General features: G+C 44.0%; 1 protein-coding gene across 1 annotated transcript in view; it reads left to right on the forward strand.

Annotated features, from left to right (window-relative positions):
• The window catches only part of gfra4a (GDNF family receptor alpha 4a), a 169735-nt gene that overhangs the window by 875 nt on the left and 145397 nt on the right, over positions 1–23463 (forward strand). The gene's annotated exons all lie outside the window — the stretch shown is intronic.

The following is a 23463-nucleotide window of genomic DNA, read 5'->3' on the forward strand; positions in this document are numbered from 1 at the left end:
AGCTCCGCATGTGGGCTATAGCAGTCTTTACTTGCAGTTTGGGGATATGTCAGAATGGATTGAATAAAGACGCAGACAGCAGACAGACTGCAAAATGTTAGCTGATGATGGGTGACTGACATGAATGTCTTTCCCATGTTCCTCTGACTTGTAAAGCAATGTATGATCATACATTGCTTTCGTCTCTCACACACACACACACACACACACACACACACACACACACACACACACACACACACACACACACACACACACACACACACACACACACACGTCACTCATCCCCTGAGTGAGTGTATGATCCCCTGAGTGAGTGCACAGTGCACACCGAATGCTGCTGATGAGAAGTGTTGCTGAAGAGAGAGTGATGGGATAGAATAGAAATAGAAAAGAAAACAGCCGGGCACATGAACGTGATATAGCCTACAATCTTACCGCTGTGAAAATGTCAAGTGGAAGTGTATGCTGCCAAAGACGTCCGTGTGCGTATAGGATACTTGTGCGTGCGTGTGTGAGTAGGCTACGTGCTTCTGTAGGTTATAAAGGCGGGAGTGTGTGCGTGACCGTTTTCTGTGTGCCATATGTGTTTGCCTGTATCCGTGTGTGTGGGAGGCTGTCACACGCACGTTTGTGTAATTTGCTTGCTTGGCTCTCATTTAATTGACCAATCAACGAGTCAACAGAATCAAATCAACCTTAACCCCCCCCCACAAACACACATGTCTCTCTCTCTCTCTCTCTCACTCCGTTTCACACGAATGCACACACACGCACGCACACACGCACACGCACCCACGCACACACACACGCGCACGCACGCAGACACGCACACACACTTTGCCCCAAATCCACTCATTTTCATGCTGCCCATACACCAGGTATGGTATAGCTACAACAGTATGTCAAGCAGACCATTTGCAATGACAGTGACGTTCATGGATGGTCATACCACAGACTGTGCCAACACGGAGGTCTCACTTTTTAAAGGCTCATTGCACTTCCACTGCACTTTTCACTTTCCACCCCAAAGAGGAATTGTTTAAAGAAAATCCTGCTGCCGTACGGATGCAGGGCGGGAGCACTTCTGCAATGTCTGGAGCAGATTTATTACTACTATGATGATACGCCACCGATGCCATTTCCACCAGCCGCCGCTGCTGTGCCATTTGCAAGGCTGGAAAAGGCACTTGGTGGCTGGTGGGGGGGGGGGGGGTTAGGCCAGGCACAGACAGCCCTGACAGCCCTGCCTCACTTGCTCCTCGTAGACCTGAAAGTGCTAATATTGTGACCCTCGCCTGTCTTCACCTCTCCATCACGTGTCACAGTACATACCTATCATTTAGAGTGTGTGTGTGTGTGTGTGGGTGTGTGGGGGTGTGGGGGTGTGTGGGTGGGTGGGTGGGTGGGTGGGTGTGTGGGCCATACCCTGTAAAATCCTGAGTGTGCATTCAACTGTGAGCATGACGTGCAAGTGTGTGCAGATTGGCTATTTTCGGTGTGTGACACCGGCGCACGACTAAGTATATAAATCACCCATCAGAGTTAAATGAACTCTCAGGATTTTACAGGGTAGTCTCTGCCTGTATTTTCACCTTGTCAAAGAAATGTCAACACAAGAGTCTGTCACCCGAAGCCTCTGTCCATGGTGCTGAATGGACACATTCAATCCCCACAGTGGCCAGGGAATGTCCTGTCTGGTTCATGTGCCCACATGCAAGACACTGAATGTATACACTGCACATTATTAAAATGGTAGATTCACAAAAGGATAGTGCTTTTGAGGCCGCTAAACTCGTGCAAATAAGACTAAAATAAAATGTAATTCTTAAAGCACCCACGAAGGATGAAATGCACCTAACTGTGCTGCCAAGCAAATAGTGATTCGGTGCTCTGGTGCTATTTGCACCTATTTAAATTAGGTAGCCAATTATGCACATATTTGGCGCCTTTCTATACAAATGAGCCTCATTGCCAAAAGAAGTCCAATTCACAAACACCAGCACTAAATAGCCAGACATGCAGTTAGAGTGAAAGTTATTAGCGTCTTCAGAGAGTTGGTGGTAACTGTAGCACATTTAAATCGGGTGTCATGCCCAGACTTTCCAGGGATCATAGCAGCAGTGATTGTAGCCAGGCAAAGGCATAATCATGCCAGACGTGCTCGTGAGCAGATATTTCGACCCTCTACAGGGATGTCAAACTCATTTTAATCATTTCCTTTTTGTCTGTTGGTGCATGCTCCCAATGCTGAAAGGCAAGAATGCTGTCATCCACAAAACATGATGGGTATTTTTTAGGCTACTGATTTCAGTGTCTAGGACTAAACGGGAATGTGTATATTACATTTTATTTTTTGGTATTCATACTTTAAGTGTATGCGTGGCACTGTTAATATGTTTATAATCAGAAGCCTGATGTCCACATTTCCCCAGTCAAGGTAGCCTTGAAAGCATGAAATGCACAATTATGCATGGCTTCCCAACACATGTTCCTAGATTCGCCATAAAGTGGCGGTCTGTCATAAATAATGAGGCTGCTCAGGTGGGCAAAAATCAAGAGATTCTATTCAAACACTGTCAAACAAGTAACAACAATGTCATTATAGTCCAATTTCCAGTAGCTTAATTGAAAGAAACGTTTGAGAATAGACTTCAGTGTGACAGTGTAGGCTGTGTGAAATAGATTTTTTTGACAAAAGAGCGTCAAATTGCCAATGTTTGAGTCCACTGGCTCTAATACACCAGCACCACTAACTCCTCAGTGACAATCAAAGATGCATCAGTACACAAATAAATTGTATGGCGCAAAGCCACCATTTAGGCTGTACTTTGCGATATGGATTATTGCAATCATACCCAAGATAAGGGTAACATGCACTCGGCTGCAAAACTTTGTGCTAGCATTTCATTAGCACAATATCTTTTTTTTAATTGGACCGGGGCAGACAGTAGGTGCAAGTGACCCGCAATTTATGGTGTTATCAGCGACCGCAATCTGTGAGAGCGTAAAAATCTTTACACTAGCACTGACAATTTTTCATTGTGGATACATTTATCTGAACTGAACCCGTAATCCTGGTTAGCATTATCACAGTGGTCTTATCAATTTAACTAGACGGGGGTACATCACTGAAACAACATTTTATTACATTTAAAGCATTTGATGTGTCACAAATTAATGTTCCAGTTTTACAAGGTTGTCCTGACCTGCAATGTTTTTTAATGAAGTGTGCTGCATGAGCACACACAACACATGTCATGTTTTTGCTTCACATTTGATTGCAGAGGTAATCTAATGCAAAAAAAAAAAAGACAGAAAAAAAACGTCTGAACTGAATTTGCATATTGTTTCTGTTTGGGCCCGTGATGCTTCAGTGATTATCTGCCTGCGCTACGCTGTCATCATTTTGCAATCATTGCCTTAATGAGTTGACTATGTTTATATCTCCATATCATTCACTTCCTATGGTAAACAGTTGATGAAAAAGGCCTACTTCATCATACTGTATGTGCCATGTCTTTATGCAAGGTGATAATTGTCTGGATGGGGAATAATGATCTAAATCACTGACACCTCAAGAGGTGGTTTATGAGGATATCATACATAATTATTTTGATTGCCAGGCATGTTTGTACAAGGAATGTGTCTTGGTGAGAATCTGCACAACAATAAATAACTACACAGTAAAAATATTTACACAGTAATTTTTCAAAAATGTGAAGATAAAGATAAAGAAACTAAACTCTGCCGTGCACCTAAAATAGCACTAGTAGCAGATCTACAAACTCAACGCGTTGTGTGACACACTGAGTTTCTAGATCGGCAATTTTCAGTGTGCGACACCGAAAATACAAAACAAACACGCCTGACTTATGCATAACTATGTATAAATCAAGTCTTGGAAGTTTACAGAAGTAACCAAATGGGCTCGTAATTGTGGTTAGATAAATAAATATGCGTTATTTGCACTTGTATTGTGTACATAGTGGGTATAGCACCACATACATTCAGCATTGCACGTGTATCATGGACACGGGAGGTCATTGTGACAACAAGGGAAAAGTGGGGAGACTGGAGGTGATAGTAGAAACAGAATAGTTATCATGTGGTTTCACAACTTAACAGGGGTTGCTGCCACCAGAAGGAAATTGGGGCCAGGGCAGGTTGCTTCCTGGGGCACCCAGGCTGCTGTCAGCCCTTAAAGAGAAGCAAGGGGGCAGTGGACAATCTAATGCCTGATTTAGATTTGGTTGCACATCGTGTCCCGCACAGAAAATAGCCGAACCGCAAGCTCACTGCGAGTCGCAGTACGACACGTGAGCTTGTGGATTGGCTATTTCCAGTATAAATGAGGCCTGCTGGCCTAGCGGTCCAGGCGCATACCGGTACCACATAGGCTCTAATGCCTGACGGCGTGTCGCGGGGTTCGTGTCCCGTTCCCGACCACCTTTGCTGCGTGTCACTCCCTGTCTCTCTCTCCCTGTTTCCCTGTCATTCTCTACTACACTATCAATAATACATCTTTAAAATAATAAATGAGGCTTTAGGTGTGCTAGGGCAGTGGGTTCTCGGCCTTTTCTGGATCAGGGCTCGCATAAAAATCTTGAAAGTGTTTCGTGGACCACCCCTCATAACGAATGCTATATTATCATCAAAATCTTAGTGTGTTGCCAATTATTTGAGGGCCCACTTGCAATATCATCACGGCCCACCAGTGGGCCTCGGCCCACAGGTTGAGAATCTGCTGCGCTAGGGGCAATGTAATGGAGGTATTTCCATCACTTGGTAAGTAACAGATTACATGTAATCTAATGACGTTAATGTACTTGGTTACAGCTGATTACGCTTGGAAAAATGAATAGATATGCAAATACTTGTTGAATTCCACGGAAACGTGCTTAAAATAGGAAATGGCATTTTGATTGAGATTATTGCCATGAAAGTCATTTTACACAGCAGGAAAAAGGGTTCATCAATCACAGTCGGCTGATAGAGGATGATGAATTGCTAGCTGACATTTCAGATTCTAATTGTACTGTAAACACACTCACACATACAAAGTGTGCGTGCGCGTGTGCGTGTGCGTGTGCGTGTGCGTGTGCGTGTGCGTGTGTGTGTGTGTGTGTGTGTGTGTGTGTGTGTGAGAGAGAGAGAAACTGTACGGTAATCTTCATCTTGGCATTGTTTGCCATGTTCTTTGCCGTTACATAAGAAGATTCACACAGCCAATTCCCCCCAAAAGAAAAGGCCCCTGGTGTTTGTAAATCCAAACAAAACATTCTCCTCTACCCTTTTTTTCTACCCAATAACTTACTTTCAACATTAATTATTCAGGCTCATAACGATGCTTTGTATGGAAATGAATAAATTCCACCTTTGCACGTTTGCTAACCTTGAATTGTGACAGATTATATTAAGGGATTTGCTGCGGGTTAGAGCTTTATGCATTTATTCTGATGAATCTGCCTCCCTTTCCCTTTCTTTCCCTTTCTCTCCTCCATGTATAATTCATATGCACACTGTTCCTCCACCAAGTCAAGTCCCCCTGGTTGGTACAGTACTGTATAGTGGTGTTGCACATTTTCTTGATTTTCTCTGAGTGGATCACTTTTGTGTGCCTTCAACTCTCGCTGGCGGAGAGAGGAGAGAGGATCTTGACAGGGAATTAAAGGAGCAAACATAGCGCGGAACGGGAGAATGTGAGCAGTAAGTAGCGCGCGCGCGGGGGGGGGGGGTGGGGTTTACCTTGCAGTTTGAGGCTCGAGGCTGTCATCGGGCACCTGACGGAAGGAGTGTGGGGATGTGATAGCTTTTATCCGAAGCATCGCCCAGGATTGTGAATGATGCATGTTTTTAGCGCAGGTGCCCAGTTTAAACCAATAAATGTCAAAATCTTTAACGCAATTTTCTACAAGCTTGGCATGGAAAAGTCTGAACCCCCACTGTGATTTGGTTGACCACAGTCATCCAAAGTGCCATACAGCATTTTGAATTGTTGAACCCTACCAGAGGGCCGGAGCGTGAGAACGGAGGTGATTGCAGAAACAGAATAGTGGTGGCGTGGTTTCCAGGAGTGCCACCCTCCTCTGACACCAGGAGTGCCACCCTCCTCTAACTCCTCTAACAGTGATGTTCAGCTTTGGTTCTGGGTACCCAGAGCACGGCTGCTTTTCATTTCACCTTCCTAAGAGACTAACTTGGACCTGGGGGGCTCCAGGTGGATGTACTTAGAACTAGACTCTCCAGGTCCCCAAGCATGGAGTTGAGAACCTGTGCTCTAAACCAGCGTTCCTCAGCCTTTTTTTTTGTTGTTGCTTGGAGCCCCCCCTTCTTACATCTGACAAAAGCTGAGATCCCCCACACGTGCACACACCCATGCACACACTTGTGTTTTTCAGGTTAACCACTTAAGCCCTACAGTATATACTTATCGTACGACGAATAGCGTAGATAGCCGATCTACAAGCTCACAACACGCCGCGATGTCGATCTTGGGATCTCGTAGATCTGCCTTCTTTTTTTTTTTAACCTTTTGAACATATTTTCTGTTTTCACAAGTTGGACTGATAACATCAATAATATTTATAAATGTACATGATTTTGTACAAACATTTCAGACGAGCGCCAAACAGACACGTTTGGCCTCGCGGGGGGGGGGATTTCCCAACCTGTTTCCCAGGTTGGGAAACACTTCTCTAAACAACATCTCTGTGTTTCACTAGAGGTTTATTTTTTTTTGTTTGATTAGAGAAGTGTTTCCCAACCTGGGGTCTGGGCACCCCCCCCACCCCCCACCCCCCAGTTTGGGAAACACTTGTCTAAACAACATCTCTGTGTTTCACTAGAGGTTTATTCTACCCTATTTTATCCCTCAGAATTCCAAATTATGTTTTTAGCTGCCTGCTGTTTATGCAGGACACCTGTCGCTGTGGAGGTGCAGAAGAGAGGAGGTGGGAGGTGTATGCATCCTCAAATAGAAACACTTCACATGAAACAGAACCTGCGCAGCACAATCTGCACTTGGGATCTTCATGTCGGAGCCAATATCATTTTTTGACACCCGATCCATCTGGCGTTTGATTGATTTATTGATTTAATTTCTCAAACGTCTCCTTCTGAGAAAACGCTAGCCTGCGGAGGGAGAAAGAAATGATCCTGTTCAGAAGAAGAGGAGGAGGAACATGCACTCCAAGCCTACCAAGGGGTCAGTGTGTGACTCAGTAAAAGAGTTGAAACAAGTGTCTGATAGTCTATGGCAGGTGAGCTGCCAATTAACCCACAATGTATCAAAACTGACATTTTGATGTCAGTTCTAAATTTGTTCTACATTTAGAAGCTCTCACCGACTTAATCTGGCTCATGTCGGCTAATCCAACAATCGAGATGTAGTTTTTAATCATCTTTATTTCCTAACCACTTAACCCCTCTAGTCTTAGTGAACGGACCTTTGTTGCAAGTTGCAACTGTAGGTGGACCGTTTTTTTCCGTCTACAGTAAATCTCTTCACCAAAAATAACCGATCTACAAGCTGGCAATGCACTGCATCGCGATGAGTTGTGAGGTTGTAGATCTGCTATTTTCCCTATTTATGAAAATAGATTTTTTGTTAAAATCTATAATGTTGCATAATCGATTAAACCAATTTGTTTATTAGTGTGTGAAATAATCGCTCATTAATCGTAATAGAGGCAGAAGTAATTGTGATGTTGATTTGAAGTCGTATCGCCCAGCTGTAGTGCCCGGCGTGTCTAACAGCCATATGCCTGCCCATAGGTGACCGCTTGACATTTATAGCGAGGGTTGCTCATGCTCCCCCGCTGGTTCTCTAACTGTACCGTGTTATCGCTGCCAAGTAATATGTGTAAAGAGCAGATGGAAGCAATTACAAGCCATCAGTGGAGAAGAAAAGGCGCAAAATGGAGGTTCAAGATGGAGATAAACGGTTTGCCTGGTGGAGGGAATCAACCCGCCAAGCGTCGACTGGCTGGCAGTGTGGATTTTCTTCTTCTTTTTTTCATCTTTTGTCACAGAGTAAGACTGTAACGACAGCAGTCATTATGTTAAAACCCCTGTCATTTCTACTGCCTTTTGTTGAGGGGCGATTATGCCACGCAGACAATTAACTTACCCAGGCTTTGGTGGTGTTGAAAGGATATGGCATTTAGTACCAGTGGATTCCAAGGCCAGACAATAAAAAAAAGAAAGAAAATGAAATGAAATAGTCTGCAGGGAGTCTATAAAGTGTGAAAATCACCCCAAAAGGCTGCTATTAATCTGACTAGGCAGTTTTGTTAGCAAGAGTAGGTGGGTGTGCAGTTTGGTGGCAAAGAGCTAGAAAGGCAAGCGTGGAACTGAGGTTTGTAAAAGTTGCACGGGCCTATGGTGCATTGAGTGTTCATAGTACTTAAAGCCCAGTATTTTACTAATGCCTACTTTTACAAAGTGCACAAGCATATACGGTAAGTGTACGCCACTCCAGATGGCTCGCTGCGATTGGTTGGAATCATTACTTATGCAATAAAGGCCCTTGTACCCCCGCCTTGTTATTGAGATCAGTGCTAGAGGTGACAGTCATATCCTGTTCTCACTTACGGAGTTCTACATAGCGTTGTCTTCCTGAGAGTCATTGTGAGCTTACAGATGGTCTACTTTTGGCACATGCCACCATCTTACAATGAAGTATACATCAGGCTTCACGGCCCCTTCACAAGCATGACAGCACTACATGTTCATGAGTGCAATCCAGAGTCTTAATATCACGGGACTATCCATCTCGGACCTGTCTGCCACGCCGGCTTGCAATTAGGTCAGGTCACATTGATGAGATGTCTTCTCCACCACTTTAGCTGTGTGTGTGTGTGTGTGTGTGTGTATTTTGAGAGCACCCCATGAAATTAGAGCAGACCAGCATGAGTAGGAGGGAAGAGGAGGAGAGGATATATAGATGGATAGATAGATGGTTGCATAAAGAAGGGGAGAAGGCAAGACGAGAGAGTGAAGCGGGAACAGATATCCCCGCAGTACAGTCCATTCCCAAACGGGGAGCATAATCGACGTGACACCGTGCTGCAGCCTGTCGGGTGAGGGGCCTGAGGATCCACACAGCTAATTGGTTTCTAATCAGAGCTTGAGGGCTTTTTCCCCCCTTTTTTGCTGCATGCTTTTTCGTCTTCAGTATGTTATGATAGAAAGAGAGAGGGAGAAAGAGAGAAAGAGATAGCGAGTGGGTGACAGGGAGTGAGAAAGAGTTTTGCGAAAAGTGAGATACTGTGTGAGAAAGAAGGAGGGGGGGGGGGCAGGAAAGAGATAAAAAGAGAAAGCATGAAATGAGGATGGTATGATGCCAGGCTGTCACCCGCCTAAGCCGAGAGGAGGAGGAGGAGGACGAGGTTGGTTGCTGTTGGTGACGAAGGAGCTTACGTGTGTCTGTATAATAACTTGGGCCAAATAGCAGCAGGCTAGCCACCCCAGTCTGTCTCATTATGTGCCAGATAGCATTAATGAGAGCTAATGAAAGAGTTTCTGGCTCGACACTCACGCTAACAGAGTTGAGGCTCCTCGTTTCTGTCGCCTGGCCCCTGCCTTGGCTCAGGGCCCTGAACTGCTGCCTTGAACACTTTACATGTTTCCTCTGCAGTTCCTCGGGGACAAAACAATATCAAACAAAAAACACAATGTTGGGAAGACAGACGTTCATGATTCCATGAACACTTTATTTTGGTGTAATTACAGAGCAGTCCTGTGTCCGTCTCTGCTCAGTGACTGTTCCTCTCTCTCCACTCGTTCTTGATGAATTCCCCTTTCAGGGTCCTTTTTAATTCTAAACTAAATAACTAACTAAATAAACAGCAAGTGTGGTGTAACTGTTCCCTTCTGCAATTGAAGGTGTGTCACAATTTTCAACATTATACCTCCATTCTATGTTGCTGTAGAGCTGATTCTGACCCAGCTGGCTCCTGTAGGTTTGTGTTTTACGACAGTTGTTCTCAAACTATTTCATGCCAAGGACCCCCAAAATGATATGTATTTGGCCGTGGACCCCCATCTCAAAATATTTTGTTCCAGGGACCCCCAGAAGCAAAGATTTTGAGTTACAAATGTTCGCTTTAAAGAATATATATTCAAATATTTTCACAAAATGTTCAAAATTGTTCAAAAATAGCAGATCTACAAGCTCATAGCGCGGCACTCGGTGCCGCGCTATGAGCTTGTATATCTGCTATTTTTGAATAGCCAAAGCTAAGTGGTTAAAATGATTCTGACGCTATGTTAGCTAAATGCCTCATCAGTGAGTCAGGTCAAACCTGTCTTTCCCAGTCTTCTACCTGTATATATTTTCCTATACGGTACTTGCGGAATTGGTTGCTGTCCACAAAGTTTGACTGTGGACAGCACTGTTACCAAACATGCACAATGTCACATTCTCTCTGTCTCCTTGGATCATTGTTGACAGGTAGCTCGAGAAATTCAACTTTAGTGATGCCTTCCCCCATCTGGCCAACTATTTCAGTACAGCATACACTGTGCTAGGTTGGATTAGCCGCTTAAACCCATATACGTCATTGACTGGTGTCCCCCCAGCCAGGGGTCTGTACTTGGTACACTCCTTTTTTCCCCTCTACGCCAGATCTACAGTATTTACCAAAAATAGCCGATCTTCAAGCTCACAACCCTTCACGAGTCACAACACATGGGGAGCTTGTAGATCTGCTCTTTTTGCCAAATGTTTGCCTATTTATTTGTAAGCTCCATCAGGGAGTTGAAAAAATACAAATACAACAATTACGTGGAATACGTTTATTACATAGATAATAATAATAAGTATATAAATTAGAATTAGGTCTGATTTCATGCACACTTTTAGTAAACGAGAAATTGTTTAACTTTTCTTTGCTGCCGCAACAGATAAATGATGTGGCCTGTTCACGTAAAAGTAGTTTAACAGATTACTTTTTTTCAAGGAGTAATTGTCTGAGTAATTTTTACTGTTGTGAAATGAAGTACTTTTAAGTAATAATTACTCATTTGTTGTATACTGTATTGTTTTAAGTAATGAACCCAACATTGAAGAAAGCCTACCAATGCATATATTGGAGGTTGAGTTTGCTATCAAGCTATAGATATAATATGTGTTTAATCAAACTTAACATGAGAAATGGGTTATTTGTGAATGTCACATGTTGATTTTACATGGTTTCTCATCAAATTAAGCTTGAAATAAGACCACAATAAGGCAGTCCCTCTTTGTCTCTATTCAGTGACTCCTGATAGTTAAGTTATGCCAAATCTAACATTTTCAAGGGATCTTGATTTCAGTACATCTAATTAAACAGCAAGAAAACTGAGGGCATTAAAAAAAGTTTTTTCATTTTTAGAGCACATAAATCACAATGTATAATTTGTTTCTTTGCATATCCTGTAACACCTACAGTAGCCTACATTTATCCATCAAAGGAGGTAGAATATAGCAGAAATTGACACTTTGACAGTATTTCCTCTGTCCGTCCATATTGCCTTTTACTGCACCTTTGTATAATAGTATATTATATCAAAGTACAAATATTTCAAATGTGGTCCATAGAAATATCATTCACCTTGCTTGTTTATATCATTGAGCAGTCATTGTACAAGTCCCCGTTTATGCAATAATTCAGCATTTGTACACAATTAATACTCCAGATTTGTATCTTAAATATTACACAGTGGAACCAAATTAGTGTTAGTTGTACACCCTTCTGTTTATCTTCTGATACTGACTATACTGACTATTATTCATTTTAATGTGTTTTTCTAAACCATTCCATAAAATGACCTACATCTGTGCGTGGGCTAACGTGACAAGTCTCCAGAACATCAGGATGCTGTATGAAAACCTGATCTCATGGCTTCCGAAAATGGTTCACTCCTCAGTTTGTTTAACAGCCGAGATCCGAAAGATTAGCTGAGCCAATAGAACCACGGACGGAGCCAAGGAAACTTGGTAACAGGAGACCGAATGTAAATAGGATTCAGCAGCAGTGAAAGGTACAAAGTGCTCTAATTAAATCCCAACCCTCCATGTGGAATTAGATTTCACTGAGCCTCACGGCATCATGTCACAAAAGACAAAGTGACACACTGCTCTTTGTCTTCAACTAAGCAAATTCTAATAGGTGTGTGTGTGTGCGTTGCGCGTGCGCGTGCGTGTGCGTGTGCGTGTGCAATGTGCGTATGTATCAGTGGTCACGGGGGAACGTGTGTGGTGGTAGAATGCCAGTCAATCAGTCAATTGTGTTTTAAAAAAATTGATAATGCCAGTCGGTGTATTGACTGAAGTCTATTCAGCACCGCTTGTTTATACCAATATACAGTTAACTGTGATATTGATTTTTTTTTCTCCCTATACAGTACTGTCATTGAGTAGCAGAAGGAGAAGAGGAGTCTGCTCAGAAAATGCACAGCCTTTGTTACTCTGAGTGTTTCTTGAGCATGTTTATAACAACTGAGCAGCCATTTATAGATATTAGTTGGCATCTACCACTTAAGTGATTTTCTTGCGTCATCTTAGAATCCTCCTATAATTTGACAAACCTCTGTCATGGTGTCATGGTGTCATGGTGAGGCCAAAACTGCTGCCCAGTTCTCCTCAGTGGCGGGAGCAATTGCTCTGAATTTGCACACAGCCATTGACCATTACCATGTGCACGGAATTTCACCAAATCTCAGCTGTTTATTAGCGTTTTTGTGTCAAACAATGTCGCCATGGTTACGGCTGCCCAGCCGTGCGGGGGGGGGGGGGGGTCGCGACGCGACGCGACGCGACGGGACGCGTGCGGGGGGGCGCATATCCCCACACAGGTATGGACTAGTTTAAATTAACAGAATAAGGATGGTGGCCAATAATTAATAGTAACAGCAGATATATATTTTTAATGAAATTCTACTGCATGTTTAGACCTTTATTAATCCCGTGGTAAATTCAGTTTCAGCTTCACCCAGATGATGGCTGCTCAAAGGCGCTTGGGGAGCTGTTAGGTTTAAGTATCTTGCTCAGGGACACTGTGACGCGTATAATTGGGTGGGCCGCTAGGATTACCATACAGACTATCTACCCACTAAGCTATGCCCCTCTTGCACTGTGGGAACAAGCACCACCAGCTTTGTGGTAGGATCCGGAGTGACCTAGCCCTTCTATCACACACACATCTGCGGGAAAAGACACAGACACCAATACTTTGGTCAACATGTTGGACTGCTCATGAACAACAATACAACCAAAGTCATGCCCATCAACACCAATACACCAACACATATACAACAACAGTGGAACAGGTCTTGGAAAATACAAATAATTTCACATATCTTCGAAGCATCATTCAACATGATGGGGGAACAAGTAAGGACATTCAAAACCGGATCAACAAAACTCACACAACCTTCAGAGACTTAAACAAATCTGGAAGTCAAACCAATACAGTACCAAAACAAAACTCAGGATCTACAGTACCAAAGCCGCGTACTATCAACTACTACGGTGCAGAATGCTAGAAAACCACAGAAAGCGACGTCCATAAACCATCCACTTTCCACACATGATGCCTGCGCGAAATCCTGCATTCTGGCCCAAGACCATCTCAAACAATAAACTTCTCAACATCACCCAACAAGATGACATGCACTACCTAATAAATAGATGGACCCGGATTGGCCATGTCCTCAGAATGGACATCAACGCTATCCCAAGAGTTCCAAGAGACGCATTACACTGGACTCCGGAAGGCAAAAGGAAGAAAGGGAGGCCTAAAACAACATGGTGTAGCTCCAACACCACCATCAGAGCTGGGGGACCATGAAAAAGATGGCCAAATGGGGATAAGTATTTTAGAACATTAATTCACTAATTTGTTTCCTCTATGTAAGGTTTAAGAGAATTGCCTGCAGGAGGAACTCATGCAGGATAGATGCAGGCTAAACGCATTAACATCAAATGTGGCATACTGGGAGTCTCTCAAAAAGCCAGGTTTCTTGCCTAGCGACATCTGCAAGCAAGGACGCAAGGGATAACAAAACAAAACCGAATGAACGTCACCACAAAAGCAAATATTGGTCGAGAGGGGGATAGTTTACACCTGCTTTAATCCCATTGGGCTTGTGGTGGAGAAGACAGGGAGAGATATTCATACATGCGCGCGCGCACACACACACACACACACACACACACACACACACACACACACACACACAGTAGCACACTCGCTCACACTCACACACCTCAAACCACAAACGCATGCTCGTGCAATCAGACCAGCAGTGTGCACACATAGACATTTACGCACCCACAGCCCAATGTAGATCAAATCAAATTATCAATGCCCTATTGCGGTGGCCAGTGGGAGCGCAGGCCTCGTTGCTGCCTGTGTGTGTGTGTTTCCCTGCAGTGGGGCCATTTATTTTGAGAAGGCTTCTTCCAGACACGGTCCTTCATGTGGAACAGCGCATATGAGAGATAAAGGACCAGTCTGCCTGCTGACTTTGGGCCATGGTGAGATCAAACGACAGTCAGAGGGAGGGGTTGGGGTGCGAGAGAAAGATGAGGAGGAGAGGAAAGAAGAGCGTGAAGGCAACATTCATGATTTAACGTGAGAGAAAGAGGACGAAAGAGAAAAAAACGTTGACCCCCCGTGTCATCTGTGTATCTTTTAAGTCCCCATCTGTACATTTAATGAACTATGATACTTAACTTTTTCCATGACCTTGCACGGTCCATCCTCACCCCCCATCCCATGTTCCTCTGCCACTGATCCAAGGTAATCTGCCCTCGTCCCCTGTGACCTTCCGAAATTTGCAAATTACACCGTCATTCACTGCATCTTCTATCAGGTTTTATGGTTGTGTTGGTGGAGTGGAGAGGGGGGCTCTGCCTCTCCCCCTCCCCACCCACCCTGCCTCCGAATACTCAATAAAAAAGGTGGGTTTGGCATCTTTCTGTAGTTGGATGATAGCCAAGGTTGCGGCAGTGAGAGAGGATTATGAGGAGATAGCCCTGTGAGGTCAGCGCCACTCGATCGCCCACTTGATAGCATCTGAAAGTGAGGGGGAAAGATGAGCAGCCCCACCTCCCAATAAAAGAAAAGAAAATACATAAAAGAGAGAAAAAGAAGAGGGACGGATAGGAATTGAGGTGAGCTGTAGCACTTGAAGAGCCCTAGAGTAAATTGACTGTCCAAAGTCTCGCACTTGAAGGCCAGGGGACGGATGAAAGGAGCGCCTCTTCTCCTCTGTGACCTTGTCTTCTGATCGGCAAACCGGAACAAACCCAGGCTTAGGCGTCCACTTCACGGAAGATGCCATCCTATTGTTATATAGAGCTGCCAACCGTCCCATGAAATAAGGAATCGTCCCTTATTTTGGAAACTAAAAGACGTGTCCCTTATTGAACTGGTAAGGCACACACATTTTGCCAGTTCAAACAGCTCATTTACTATAATACAGGTTTTAAACAACTAAACCCTCTAGTCTAGATTTAGTAAACTGGACCTGAGTGTACTTGGACCGCTATTTTCTGCACCAAATGTCTTTGCCAAAAATAGCCGATTTACAAGCTCACTAATCGTTGTTTATGGACGCATTCATAAATGCCTACAGCAGTTGAACTAATAAATAAAAACCGATACAGATATTTTCCGATATTACATTTTTATGTTAATATCGGCCGATAATATCGGGGGGGGTGGGGGGGGCGATATTATCGGACATCTCTACAACAGAGTATATAGGGCTTAAATGGTAATGTTTTTACATTTTACAAATCAAACCCTGCCTTCAAGGTTAAACGAACACTCCGGATTTTTGCTGGGTATACCGTCAGTACTGTCACCACTAATACATCATTGCCCCAATCGGAGCCATGAAGTGCTGAAGAGGGCAAGGGCCCGAATGCATTCTAACACTGAGAGCCTGGCCCTCGTCAGCGTGCCAAGAATCTGCCATGGCCAGAGCCATGATAGATGACGCAGCAGAACGGCGCTTTTTATTGAGGCTGTACTGCTGCCGGTTGTGACTTCCCAGAATGAATGAGACGCATGCCGTCTGTGGGCGTTTCTGTCAGCCCCCCTCCTCCCCGGTCCCATTTTTTATTTAGTAATTTATTATTACTTATTCGCGTAAAGCAATAGTGTTGGTTCAATTCCTCCCGCTATCAATTTGTGAGCTCGGCTGTTAAACTGTGAATTATGTAACACTCAGACGACACAGGGAAAAAAAGAAAAGTGATTGTGCTGGCTAATCGACGTGGCGATGCTGAGGAATATTTACAACCCTCTTCAGGTCTCTGGAGCTTTTAGACTATGTAGGGAAGAAATATATCTATAGACACTTGCCACCTGTTGCATGTATCTTGATGAGGGTTGAAACATAAATTGCAAATGTAAATTTCTGATTGTTTACATTGAAGTGGATGTTTGCATACAGCCACGGTCAGTAGATACACAGCCCTGTAAGAGTCAATTTTTATACTCAGAGTTAAATTGACACTCATTTTTAGTGTAGGGTATGGCACTATCAGAGTGGATTCCATTTACGCTGAGGCCAGCCCAGCCATGCTTAAAATGTGTTCCTGCATGACATGCACGGATTCCTTTGTCGCTGTGCGTCCTATATGGCTTCACATAAAATTATGCTGTTTTTGTTTGTTGAAGTGTTGTGTAATTGTGTGTGTGTGTACCTGTGGCTACAGGAATACTTCACACGTGCTCATGTGTCTTCATGGATTCTGAGCTGCAGACAATGATCCCACTCTGTGCTTCGCTTTGATCCTCCACGGCCTGCTTTCCCCCCAGATCCAGGATCTGACAACCCCTCCCTGCTAAATCCTCCAAACCGGAGTCACGTCATAGTATAGCCCTTCTTACGCCGAGTCTACTGATCCTCCAACCGCTGTCATTAGGGCCCCTTGAGATTGGCTAGCATGTTCGGCTACGGCTGACTGGATGAATCCCATTTATCCCAGAAACTCTTACCTCCTTCCCTCCCTCCCTCTCTCTCCTTTGGCTCTATGGAGACAGGAGCTGACAGGTTTGTCTGTTCGCCTGTCTTGCTGGGTTGTTAGAAGCCCCTGTCTGAGCCTTGTTATGGGACCTGCTGATCCATGGCACAAAAGCCTGTGTGAAAGGTGAAAGGAATTAGCAAAACCTGGGCTTTACACCTCCTGCCTGTCCAGCAGTGCAAGGTCTTAACCTTCTCTCACAGGCGGCATCCTCCAATTTCTGGCACCAGTGTCGATAACAGGTGAAAATGCGGGCACTGGTGTCAGATATCAGTTGGGTCCTGGCCTGAAGTAGATTGTTTTGAAATATTGTTTCCAGTTCTGTGCTAAAATAACATCACTTGTGTGAGACTATTGCTCTTTAGAGAAAGGAGCTAACAGGAGGCATTTGTCTCTGATACTGGTTTTAAAGGAAGTGTAATGACTAAAAAAGTACAAAGTGTGAGCAATTTGGCTACCTATTAAAGTGGCGTACATACTAGACAGAGATGGGGATTGACGTACGTCGGGGGTGAGGAACTGGTACGTTCTTTACGTCAGTGCATTCATAGTTTGACACGTTTCTTATGCGTGATTGGGCCAAGAGGCTATTCATCCTCCAGAGGGAAGCAGTGAACGTACGTCAGGTACGTCAGGTTGAGCTCAGAGCTTAACCTGACGGATGACATAATCGACGGACAAACCCCCCATCCCCCTCCGTTCCTTATGCTTACTTAAGGGTCTTACGTCGAGTATGAATAGGCCTTAAGGTGTACAATGAAATAATCACTAAAATAGGCTATACACTACAGCAGCGCTACTCAACCCGCGGCCCGAACGCAGCGTCTTGGCGGCCCCTCATGGTAAAAAAATAAATAAAAAATAATAATAATATTTTTTTTTTATTTTTTTAATTTTATTTTTAACCACAGGATAAAAATATACATTTCCGTTCAAATATATGGGTTGCTACATTTTCTTTCAAAAACAAACATCAATTGTTACAGGTATAATGCATAGTTTTCTATGCATTTTGGGTTTTTTGGGGGGTTTGACCCCCATCTTTTTTCGGCCGCGCAGCTTTGCCGCGCGCCCAGGGTAGGTGTCCCTTATTTCAATCTCTGGGAGTTGGCAACCCTAACCTTGCCATACCTTAGCTTTTGCTGAACTGATGCCACTGGACATACACACAAAATAAACAGGTACAGTGAAAATAATATGATGTCAAAATGTACATTTTCTTATAACAATAACAATGCGTAGTGTGTGTTACAAAATCAAAAAATCCAAAATAGGACTTAGCTTGCGGCCCCTTGGACTTTTGGTATTTTGCTGAGTGGCCCCTGAGCCATCTTAAGTTGAGTAGCCCTGCACTACAGTAAGAGATGATGAAGGGCCAATATCAGGCAGATATAACGCTACAATACAGAAAATACCAGAAGACCCAACCATCTCAAAAATCTAACTAATAGGACTTCTGTGCCACTTTCCCTGCAGAAAAGGACTTGATCTCTCTAATGGAGAAAAATTGATTATGTGTCAATCAATATTTGATGGACCACTGACCAAGTTAATGATCAGTATTGACGTTCCTCAGTGAAAGCAATGCCATGAAACTAACTATTGACAGTACTTATAAGGTCATTGTTAGGAGTTGATGTCTGGTGATTAGGGTCACATCAACATTAGAGAAAGGTCCTGGGTTGAGTCCTCATTCAGCCATGTGACTGACCTACCGATTACCTGTCGACAAGTGTCCTTGAGCAAGGCACCCACCCCCATACCTTCTCACTCACTGTAAGTCAATCTGGACACTTGCAACAGCAAGATAAAATGTAAAGCTGTCATTTTTTAAATGTATTTTTTGTGACCATTGTTGTGTCCCCTTTCCTCTCAGACTGTAAAATACCTGAGTGTTCTGTAGCAACAGGTGCTTTTGACCCCATCTCAGGACCTGTTGGCTTTAATATCTCGCTGTGTGAAGTCACTGCAATTCACTTCTGGCCATGCTGATTTGTTCCCAGGAATTGCTGTAATTACCTCCTCCTGGAGTCAGTTTTCATTTATTTATTTATGATATTTATTTTTTATCTGCAATGTTTACCAGACGAAACATTGGAAAACAATCTGCCCGAGGAGATGGAGACGTTTCCGCTGGGAAATCTTTACAAGCTCAACACCATTAATTGTTAATGGCTGATTTGCGAATCTCATATATTAGCCCTGTGTTCCTGTTGCAATAACGGTAACAGTAGGGTTTAGGTGGACTTGATGGGGGCTGGGGGGGTTAACGTTAAAACCATTGCGACTGCGTACTGTTTGAAGGGAGGACGTCAAAGAGAGCATGCTCTGACACAGAGCTATATATGCTACAGTACCTTATTAATTCTTCAGAGATTCCATTTATAGAAGTGTACGTAGTTGTGTTTATTTATTCATGATCTTTACTCTGCTCTAATTTTCCCTTCCCATAAGCCCATTGAGTATATACAGCATGCACCCACCCTAATGACTGTGTTTGTGTGACAGCATTGGCTGCCTTTCCTCGAACTGCTCGCCATGGGACTCTGTCAGATTCTACATGTTTCCTGTCGCTGACACAGTTCTGTCTATCTGTGCTAATCCAGTTTTATTTGCTGCTCTGGCTTTGCTACGAGTGTAGCGATGCTCCCCCCTATTGTTTACCTCCACCGACATCACCACACACACACACACACACCACACACACACACACACACACACACGCACACACACACGCACACGCACACACACACACACACACACACACACACACACACACACACACACACACACACACACACAGGCGCACAGATACGTATATGCACACTTACGTAAGCCCGATTTTTACTTTTGGCGCACTACAGTGTCGCTCGTCAAATATAGCCGACCTACAAGCTCACAACGCATCACAGATGCAACTCTTTGTGAGCTTGTAGGTCTGCTATCGCCGTCATGTGATGGACCATACATTACGCTTTACAGAAGTCCTCCCTGACACCTCCGAACTGCACCCCTTGCCCCACCCTGCCAGAGTGTCAGTAAACAGATAACAATCTCTTCTTATTGTCGACACCTAGGCTACCGGAAATAGCTGTGCAAAAACTCAGAAGTTGAGTCATAAGTCAAGTGACATGGTGGCAGTGGTGGCGATGGGCCCTGGGCTCGTTTTAAAGGGTTTGGTTTGTTTTTTAGGGACGTGTGAAGGAAGTGGAAGAAATCTCCCTCTTGACTCGTTCAAGCTGTTGTTTCTGACAAATGCAGAAAGACGGCAATGGGGGGAATTTTTTAGATAGGGCGTGCAAGTGAGAGCATCTGAAAGAGGGTGAGTGTGGATGGGAATAAACGGTTACGGGGCCAACAGAGAACAACAGAGGAACTACGGTTCTGTAGAAGAAAGAGAAGGCAAGAAAGTAGACAAAATTTACTTATTTCCAACAAGGGAGCCTATTAACACATTGGGTGCCAGAGGTTTATTAAAATATTATACGTTGAGTGCCAGCATTTCTTCCATCCACTTGCGTTATACATTTCGTGCTGTGAGAAGCCCAGACGCGGAAGTGCATGTAAACAAAGCGTGCGTGCGAGACGGCGGAGGGTCCCGACTAACGCCTGGAACAATAATATTTCCAACGCGATCCTCCATTGCAGCGTGATCGCCGATCGAAAACGGCTCGTTTCCACCACATTAAAAAGAAATGGAGATATTAAGCTTTTAATCAAGGAGATAACATTGAAAACGCCGACCGGAAGGATTTTTGACATGGAGCCAGATCCAGCCTCTTCTTCTCAGAAACTCCTTGGGTGATGTCTAAGTTTCGTTTTAGCGCCCCACGTGGCCCACATGTATAAAAATAGAATTGGGTCAAAAACGGTCCGGACCGTTTTCGGCACTTCTCGTTTGGACCCTCAAAAACGGTCCGGACCGTTTTTGGCATTCAATGTGTTAAAATGGCGGCATTCAACCACACAGAGCTGACGTTCACCATTGTCTGTTGAATATTGCAGGAGACATTTCTCCTTCGCTTTCTATATGTGTGAGGGATATTGTACTGCACACACACACACACACACACACACACACACACACACACACACACACACACACACACACACACACACACACACACACTATAAGGCAGGCTGTGCATTGTATGCATAGAATTTAATATTTGCTTTTAGCGTCCTCTCGGTATTGTTGTCCCTGCTGAGCGCTATCTGTTGCTATGCTATTTCAGAGAGCCTCAGATAGCCAAATGGCAGGCGAGTCTGTAAACACACCATCAGAGTGATTCACTATAGGAGGCAATTCTCCGGGTCTATAATGCCAGCAGAGTGGGAAGAAGGAGGGAGTGAGACTAGGGTGAGGGAGAGAGAGAGAGACAGAGGACATGGATGGGCAAGAGAGGAAGCAAAAAGACACATTCAGGGAGAGAGAGGGAAAGGGAGATAAGGGAAGGGAGCCAGACAGAGAGAGACACCAGCAAGAGTGTGACAGAATATAAGGATAGTACATACCAGGGAGAGGGCTAGGAAGTGGAGAGCAGAGATGGACAGCACACAGGGGTGAGAGTGTGGATGCTAGGAGACAGCGATGAAAGATTGATCAAGGGGCAGCAATGCCTTTTTAAGGTGAGATCTGTAGACCTCGTCTCGGTGCTCCTCCGCTGACCTCCTCCTCACCTCCTCACTCAACCAAATCAAGTGGCTGTATTTCTCCTATTTTAGTGCCCTGGGGAAAGTGGTGACCTCAAGACACCAGAAGAGAGGAGGGCAGATGAGAGCAGTGGAATGGAGAGGAGAGGAGTCTCAAGCTTGCCAGCTGCAGACAAGTTACATCTTGTCTTAGAAACTCTCGGACAAGGTGGTCTTGTTTGTCTCTCCCGGGCAGAGGGACATTCTGGGCCTATTTGGATCAGGTGTACTGGCAAAAAATAAAATAATGTATATAATTATATAATAAATTATTCACTAAGTCTTTCCTCGTCTCAGTACTTTGGGGAAAGACACAGTAGGTGGTGTGGCGTTTTCAAATCAACAGAACAGTGTTGTTTTGGTGTTAATGAGGGCCTGCACCCTGCCTGCTTAGAACAGGTCAACCGACATAGCGAGGCGTGCACTTGTCTTTTGTTCTATTTTTGTCTCATACAGACAGGTAGACCTCGCTTTATATTGTATAGTATGCTTGTCTGTTTCATTTTGATATTAATCCCTCAAACTAGATTTAAAATGTTCTTATATTTTAGTACATTTATATGCATCCTAATCTACAAGTGGCAACGGTTAAATCAAATGCTTGTATCCCACCAAACAGTTAGATTATTGAATACTGTATATCCATACAGGCTTCTTCTTCATAAGGCTTACTGATTGGTCAGCTGCCGTAGATAGATTCGTGCACATACTGCCAGGTTCTGTTTGGCTCGTCGCCAGGCGGACATTTGAAGTGCGAGAAAGGCTTCTCATAGGACTAGTGCCAGACATCCTGCATTAAATACATCTGTTATTTCCCCCCAAACTCATTTTACATCATCTGCTCTTAGTGATGTGTTTGAGGCCTGGTGATACATGTTCTTGATATTGTAATTGCACCGTGTACATACATACACACACACATACATGTACGTTTTTGTCTCCGCCAGTATGGTGGAGAGTATGTTTTCGTCTCCGTCCTTCCGTGTGTGTCCGTCTCAGCCAAGCTAACATTGGTCAAGCTTCACGTGACACGTGACAATATGTTGTCACCAATGCTTTGATTGGCTAGCGAGACGCATGATGAAATAAAAACCTATAAATAGGTGACGCACTTCAAAAAATCATGAAGTGAGCTTCCATCAGCCAAGCTAACATTGGTCAAGTGACACGTGACAATATGTAATATAAATAGGTAAGACAGGATTAATCAGGAACAGTACTGGCGGAGACCTGTGCTCCGAGGAGCACATTTTCTAGTTTATTATTTATTTATTTAAGCATGTTTAAACATACATTTGAATAATGTTTTTTATCAAATGTTACTGTGGTCCTCTTAGCAGCGTCACAAAATGCAATACATACCATAAGATAAGTCAAAATATACATCACAGCATTTAACAAGTATAAATACATAAAGAATGGCATAACAGATTTTGGAGGAATGCAGACAAGCGAAGGCCCTGTCGGAGGGATAACTTGTGGCTGGTATACTTCTGTGCTAGCTTGCAGAGTCTTGGGAATGTCACCTTGTGTTCCCTCCATCAGGCCGATGATTCTCCTCGCTGTCAAGGGCAGGAGAGAGCAGATATGAATGAAGGTCAACAGCTGTGGCCAGGACCTGGTGCAGGGGGAGGTCAGAGGGTCAGGTGCTGTGTCTGTGGTCATCATCACTTGCCTTGAGGAAGCTGCCCAATGTTATTTTTTGGTTTACTTTGGTGTGGGTGCATTCTGAACGTGGTATTCCG

This window comes from Gymnoscopelus braueri (genome assembly GCF_963280865.1).
Source record: "Gymnoscopelus braueri genome assembly, chromosome: 19".
In the NCBI taxonomy this organism is placed as follows: domain Eukaryota; kingdom Metazoa; phylum Chordata; class Actinopteri; order Myctophiformes; family Myctophidae; genus Gymnoscopelus; species Gymnoscopelus braueri.